The 8,331-nt window shown below is 39.0% G+C and overlaps 1 pseudogene; it reads right to left on the bottom strand.

Annotated features, from left to right (window-relative positions):
* Positions 1–505: 505 nt before the first annotated feature.
* On the bottom strand, positions 506–1,064 carry LOC149252354 (protein FLX-like 1; annotated as a pseudogene).
* Between the last annotated feature and the right edge of the window lie 7,267 nt (positions 1,065–8,331).

Genomic DNA, 8,331 nt, shown 5'->3' with positions numbered 1-8,331 from the left:
GTCACTTTCATGGATAACCTAATTTTATCCGAATTCTTTAAAGATCACCGTGTAGTTTTAGATCCACCGTGTAGTTTTATAAGGAAATCTGTTTAGTCATTTTATTTAGCCTCTTCCCGAAGTGGGGAGGCTATAAGAGACTAAAATCATATCTTATATTAATATGTTCCTTTCGCATTTTTTGAGAATTTGTTTAGAGAGGTAAACTAATACTAGGAATATCTAGCATTACATGTACCTATATTATAGTATTATCCACGACTGAACAACGATTGCATGTACGCATCACCTGCATGTACGTCTGCCACCGTTTCATTTACATGTAAACAAGTGTCATACAGGTGTCACACATTCGAAAGTTGACACAAGTTGACAACATATCAGCAGTTGCATAATATTATAAATGAACATTTGAACAGTTAGAAGAACTACAAGAAGTTTACTACCTCTGCTTGTTGTAGCTCTTGATGCAAGCTTTATCTCTCTCCCTCATTGCACCCACCTGCTACATATCAACTCGTGCTCTTTCCAAATCTTGTGAGAGTGCTTGCACCTGAGTTGTCAATTCTTGCCTTGCAACACCCATCTTCTGATTATTTGCACGCAGCTGCATAAGTTCAGCTTTAATTGGCTCATTCGCATGTAAATCCGCTTCTAGCTTCATGGATTTGTCATACAACTCTCTGAGTTGGTGCTCTTTATCATCCTGCATGTTACCAGGTACATGATTCAAGCGTTGCAACTCCTGCTGCACGGCAGCAAGTTCTTGTCATAAAACTACATGAGTGGCAAGCTACATGAGTGGCAGCAGGCCGCTAGTTCTCCACAAGAAATCCCTGAATCTCTTAATGATGAGCCACACGAAAGTTTCTCCTCTAATAGTGCAGGATGTGGAGTCAGAGGGCCTAGTCCTCTTCCATAGCGGCCATCACGAATCTCATCAACAAGGGCAGGGTGAGGTGGCAAAGGCCCTGGGACCCGGCATAAGGGTCGTCTCGCATAGGAGGCATAGTACGTGGACCGCCCTTAAGGGGGTATGCAGGTAGGCGATTTCTTCGAGCCATTATGGAAAGTTGAATCAACCTCTTTCCTGATTCATGAGATGAACAACCGATTATTGAATAATTATTGTACTAAGCATTCTAAAAGCCATAAATATCTTAAATATTCAACCTCCTTCAATTAAATTTCGATCTATCTTCTGTTTAAATCAACTTAACTGGAAGGTCCTATAGACCAGGGTAGGTTACAAAGGATGTTTACAGCAAAATGGTAAACAAACAAAAAATGATGCAGAGGGTGGAACCCAACCAGTGACGAGAAAATACAGGTACAAGCAATTAGTGCTTGTCCCTAAATACAAAAGGTCACGCGATAAAAAAAAGAAGGACAACTACGATAATTGGCAAAGCAAAACTTCATCTGCAATTTTTCGAAAATGCTTCATCTATAAACAAGATGCATGACAATTCCCCAAAAAATGTGAGGCATATCAGAAGCAGCTCATTTGTGGCTCATTTTTTAGAAAACCGCCGACAACAAGTTCTTTCCTCCAGCTAAACTGCTGCATAAAAGACAGTGCTCTGATGTCAAAGACTCGTGGTACTTGCACCTAGCCCCAAAAGCTTATTCGAGATTCTGAAAACCACTAAAGCAACGTTTATGGCTTGATATGCAACCATATATAGCATTAACAATTTTCAACACCGATCCACGACCGCAAAGGTTATTGTCAAGGAAATATAGAAAGTAGCATGCAACAAAATGTGTAGCAACAAACAGTGACATGCCATGCACTAACAATTTAAGGACAAAAAAATACTAGTGTCTATTTCTAGTCAAATTAAAAAATAATTCAAACATTTCAAACCAGGTAGCAAAATTAGAACTCTGGCCCTTATCCCTATCATTAGGAATAGATAGGGCTATTCCAAACGATTGACCTGATCTAAAATCGTGCTCAGATTTTGTTGGTATATTTGTCACAGAAAAGAATTTTTAAAATCAGCTGGAAATTACTAGCTGCTTCTCATTTTTCACGTTTTATTCTTGGGCACAATTATAGTAAATATTATGCTAGCTAATAGCATTTTGGCATGGGCATAGAGCAGCAAAAGTTTTGGCAATAGATGTCTTGATGCAAACGCTGATAATGTTAGGGGGATAATGAGATTCAGAGGAATGTCGTTTGCCTGAGAGTGTTCCTGAGGCCTATTTTGGAGTGTCCAAAACAACCATATAATGGGGTGGACGAACAAGCAAGAGGCAATTCAGGAATGCCTACAGCTGGGACCATGAGGATGTATCAAAGTCCCAATACTTCCCAGTGTAGCTAGGTGAAGCACTGTACAACCATATACAAAGGTATTGGTTTTTGAATGTAAATTTATTTTTGAGTAACAATTACATTTTGAAATTGAAAAATCCTGAAAATAAGGTAACTATTATATAGTAAAGACTCTAACATATCTATTTTCCTGATGGCTAATTAGGAACAGCTAACAAACAAGGCGTGCAGTGAGTACCTGACACAAAGCAAAGTTCAAGGCTTATGTGCTTATGTTTTCTATGTTATGATAGCACTATTATACTCATCGAGCCACAGGCAAGTAGGCGACATTCAGATTCATTCCCAGCCTCCCCTTCCTCCATCTAGCTAGCCTTTATGTATTAGTCAGGGAGGCATCCATACGTCCAGAATTCCTGTTACTGTGAGAAACGCATTTGAATATAGGTACTATGAGAAACCCATATAAACCAGGTCTGATACATATCCACAAATGGCCGAACCAGACATGCAACCTCTGAAATCTGATGTCAAGGGCTATATCAGATTCAGCTCAGATTTATTTCAGATTCCAGTTTAGATTTATATGTGTAAGTATCTTATGTGATCTGATAAGAAAATGGTCTTTACATGGAAATGGTATCCAAGAATTATTTGCCTCACCCAAATGTTCCTTTAACTGACTTGCACAAGAAGGCTCAAGCTGAAAAGCAATCAACGTGATCCTGCAAAGCTCAAGGATCGTGCCTTTGCATTCAGATTCCATTGGATCATTTAGTGTTACTCCATTTCCTCTACTCTACTGCATATATGAAACGAGCGGATCCACAGTTGCCTACACCATCGAACTGCTGGAAGGGATGTTGCTAAATCGACTTTAATGGCTTCAACTCAATCGACCAAGACTAGATCTGCTTGTGGACTATTTCAAAATGAATATGAAACCGTTCTAAGGGGAAGCTAGAGCTTTGGATATAAATTCATCCACGTATTGCATGCTATGTTCTAGAAAATAGGGTCATGAAGCAAGTGGCCTTCGAAGAGCCCACATGGTTCCACATGTTTCATTGTTTAAATACTTGGTTCCACATGGCTTAAGTTCGTTGCATTGTCTAAATATTTGGTTCAAAATTATTTGAAAAATTAATTTGGTAGTCTTGTCATAATAAAATATTATAATATTTGCATGAGACACCTCATTATAACAACCATATATACACCTCGTCATAGAAACCATATATACTTGGCTCACATATGATATCATTGCAGCAAGCCAGCACTAAGACGCTCAAGCTGAAAAGCAATCAACGTGATCCTGCAAGGCTTAAGGATCGTGCCTTTGCATTCATATTCCATTGGATCATTTATTGTTACTCCATTTCATGTACTCTTCTGGATATATGGAACGAGCAGATCCACAGTTCCCTGCGCCATCGAACTGCAGGAAGGGATGTTGTTAAGTCGACATTAATGGCTTCAACTCGATCCACCAAGACTAGATCTGCTTGTGGACTATTTCAAAATGAATATGAAACCGTTCTAAGGGGAAGCTAGAGAATTTGATATAAATTCATCCACATATTGCATGCTATGTTTGGAAAATAGGGTCATGAGGCAAGTGGCCCTCGAAGAGCCGACATGGTTCCACATGTTTCATTGTTTAAATATTTGGTTCCACATGGCATAAGTTCATTGCGTTGTCTAAATATTTGGTTCCACATGGCTTAAGTTCGTTGCGTTGTCTAAATATTTGGTTCAAAATTATTTGAAATTTAATTTGGTAGTCTTGTCATAATAAAATATTATAATGTTTGCATGGCACACCTCGTTATAGCAACCATATATACACCTCGTCATAGAAACCATCTATACTTGGCTCACATATGATATCGGCATGGATACGTGGGATCTACCTAAAGCTAATAGTTGCAAGTGCTCGAAATAGATATGTTCTGCCCATGCAGCAAACTTCATTGCAGCCAGACACCCACTTATGCAAGTGTCTTAAACCAAATATCTATTTTCACTTGCCACTCTATAAAGTCCACGCTACATTTTACTAATAAAAAATTCAAGAAAAATTTGTTGAGTCGTTATTAGATGGCAAATGATGGAATTTTCATTGTAGCCAATGGTGTTGAAATATAATTTCAACTGCAACAAACTGTCTTTCTTTACCTTTGCGATGCGATGAGATCGTAGATCGCAAATCGCATGCATGCTTGGAGCCTCCGTCTGTTCACTTAATTTCTCTGATTGCGATGGTGTGATGCGATCCGATCGCATATCGCAGATCGCACAAGATGTTTGTGCTTCATTTTTTTTTTCGTTCTGCCAAATGCGATTTCGCGTGGCGATCAAATCGTAAATCGCAAATCACATATTTTTATGGTTGAAGTATAGGCCTGCAAAATGAATTTGACGTGAATTAAAAGTTTCTTTTACCGCCAGTTTTGTCAGTAAAACAATAAATGTAATTTACTGTGGGTTGGTAAGTTTTGCAATGAAATGCACAGCATTGCAATGAAAAAGGGAAAAGAACGCAGCATCGTAAATGAAAAATTTACACACCATTGAATCTTTGAGAGACAGAGTGATCTTTTTTGTTGAAATGTTCTTGGTGAATCCCTCTGAGAGAGAGGAAGAAATATGTAACAGGCAGCTTACTAATGAATAGAAAAGTTTTATGTGTGTTGTTGAAACTCTTTTCTCTGGAGAAATTTTTTTTGCTTCCCTGTGTTAAGATCCTGTGGAGAAAACAGAGCATTGCTCTCTGTTCAGTTAATTTTTTTTTGGGATTTTACCAGAAAAATTCACAACAGTGGTATCAGAGCTAGTCCAGGCTCTTTGAAGGTGTCAAAGAAGTTGAAGGAAGGTTCCTTTTGTTGTAGCAGCCTCTCCAGCAGAGTGAAGACTCAGGCAAAATAATCCAAGGTATTTTTCAGTGATTTTTAATACATAGTCAAGTATTACAAGAATGACCAGTACCAGCACTAGCATGGGTATTTTTAATACTCAGCTCCCACAGTTTAATGGAAAAAACTATGACTATTGGGCAATAACCATGAGAGCCCTATTTTCCTCACAAGACTTATGGGAAATAGTTGAAGATGGTTTTAAAGAACCAGCAGATGAAAATGAGTTTAATAATTTAACTCAGGGAGAGAAAGATCTGTTTGAAGAGCTAGAAGAAGAAGGATTCAAAACCCCTTGTATTTTTGTATCAAGCAGTGCATGAGAGTGTGTTTCCAAGGATAGAAGCAGCCAAGACATCCAAAGAAGCATGGAAAACTCTCAAGACAGCCTATCAAGGCATGGAGAAAGTGAAGACAACAAAACTATAGTTGGTGAGGAGAGATTTTGAAAATCTTTGCATGAAGTAGTCAGGTAGTATTGACTCATTCTTCACACATGTGATTGGTCTGGTCACACAAATAAGATCTCATGGAGAAACTCTTGAATAAAGGAGGATTGTGGAAAAAATATTGAGGGTCCTACCCTCAAAGTTCCATGTGATTGTCATCACCATAGAGGAGACAAAGGATCTCTCAAACTTTTTAGTTGATGAACTTCATGCATCACTGATAACACATGAGCAGAGGTTGAGTAAAAATGAAAACTCATCTCTAGAGCAAGCCTTCAAGACCCATATGCCCTTTGGAAGAGGAAGAGGTCAAGGCAGAGGAAACAAGAGAGGAAGAGGCAGAAGCCAAAATAGAGGTGGAAGGAACAGTCCAGCAAATGATCAAGGAAGAGGCAACAATCCAAATTAGAACCAAGGCCAGGGAAGCGGTCAACAAAGTGGACAACATCATGCTCAAGGACAAAGGTATGAAAAATCCAATGTACAATGTTATTATTGTAAAAAATATGGGCATTATGCCAATGAATGTAGGAAGAAGCAACATGATATGAACAATAGATCTAGTGCAAATATCACTAGAGAAAATATCAGCCAAGATAATGTGTTGTTAGCTTGTAATATGGCTGAAACAAACAGTGAAGACATATGGTTTCTAGATTCTGGTTGTAGCAACCATATGATAGGAAACATAGCCCTGTTTTTTGTTTTAGATCAAAGTGTGCAGTCACAAGTCACACTTGGGACTGATAGCAAAATTTCTGTTATGGGTAAAGGAGAAGTTAAAATATTTACAAAGAAAGGTGAAAAGAAAACCATAGGAGATGTCTATTATGTTCCAGGAATGAGATGTAACCTCTTAAGTATTGGACAGCTTGTTCAAAAGGGTTACAATGTCTTCTTTGAGAATGATGTATGCACCATCATGGATAGAGCACCCAACAAAAGATGCATTGCTGAAGTGAAGATGACGAGGAACAGGATGTTCCCTCTCAGAATAAGGGCAGATCTGAAACATAAAGCAACCTAAGTAAAGAGGGACAAAAAGCATTCAATTCCTTGCGAAGCAATGACAAGGTCGTGGTTCTTAAAGCAGACAAAGGAGGAGCTACGGTCATACTGGACAAAGAAGATTATGTTTGTAAGATGAATGATCACCTAAATTGTGGCAGTTATGAGAAGCTAAGCAGCAATCCCATCCCCAAAATCGTGAAGGATGTAAAGAAGATTATCTCTAATTCGAACCTCGACGAAAAGTTAAAAAAGAAGTTGATCCCCTCCTGTGAAAGTGTTTCCAGAATCTATGGATTACCCAAAATCCATAAGGAAGGGGTCCCCCTTAGACCAGTAGTTAATACTATTGGTTCCCCAACCTATGAGCTTGCGAAATATGTTGCAAAAATTCTTAAGCCCCTTGTCGGAAACACTGATTCCTTCATCAAGGACTCCCAGGACTTTGTGAATCTTATTAAGAATGAGAAGTTGGAACATGATGATATCCTTGTAAGATTCGACGTGGTATCCTTATTCACTAAGATCCCTCCTGATGAAGCCATTCAGGTTATAAAAGAAGTTGCTGATCCAGGGACTGCAAAGCTAGCTGAGATCTGCCTAAGGTCGACTGTGTTCACCTTCCAAGGAGTATTTTATGAACAGACATCCGGTGTGGCAATGGGGTCCCCCCTTTCGCCAATAGTGGCCAACCTATACATGGAATACTTTGAAAAAGAGGCCCTGAATTCATATCCTTTGAAACCAGCCTGGTGGAAGCAATTTGTCGATGACACCAATATAAAATGGACTCATGGTAAAGCAGAACTCGAAAAGTTTTTCACTCACTTAAATTCGATCTCTCCAGATATAAAGTTTACAATGGAACTTGAAGAAAACAAGAGCATTCCGTTTTTAGACGTCCTAATCATCAGAAAAGAGGATGGCTCTTTGGGCCATAAGGTTTTCAGGAAATCAACCCACACAGAGAGTTACCTCCATGTTGATTCCCACCATCACCCTGCACAGAAGTTTGGTGTTCTAAACACGCTGGCCATCAGAGCACCTCGAATTTCCGACTCAGAGCACCTGGAGGAAGAGAAGAAGCATCTAATCTTAACTTTTAAAAGTATAGGCTACAAGGAGCAGGAAATTAAAAAGGCCATAGAGAAAGCTGAAAGAAAGTTGTTGTCTCATGAGCCTAAGGCTCAAGACCAGCCTAATTGTGGTATTGTTTTTCTATTGTATATCCATGGGATTACGGACAAAATCGCTAAAATTCTAAAAACAAAAAACATTATCACTCATTTCTCAGCTCCAGGTACTATCAGACAAAGTTTGAAGTCTGTTAAAGATGATATCGACAATCATAAGCTTAAAGGAGTTTATAAAATAGAGTGTTCCTGTGGAAAAAGCTACATTGGTGAAACAGGTCGCTTCCTCCAGACAAGACTCAAGGAACATGGCACTGATATTAAGAACGGAAGATCTCGTACTTCAGCCCTGGCAGAGCACTCCTTAAAAACTAAACACCATATCTGTCTGGAAAGCGCATCAATTATCGCTAGGGAAGAGCAACATCAGAGACGAAAGATCAGAGAAGCGCTTGAAATTATCAAACATCCTCATAATCTGAACAGAGATAATGGCGTGGAGATTAGCGGGAGCTGGCTTCCCCTGATCAAGGAAATAA

Source organism: Pinus tabuliformis, chromosome 7, assembly GCF_031772625.1.
Source record: "Pinus tabuliformis cultivar Carrire ecotype Pingquan chromosome 7, CPIR1, whole genome shotgun sequence".
NCBI lineage: Eukaryota > Viridiplantae > Streptophyta > Pinopsida > Pinales > Pinaceae > Pinus > Pinus tabuliformis.
This window is presented reverse-complemented; position numbering and strand designations above follow the sequence as displayed.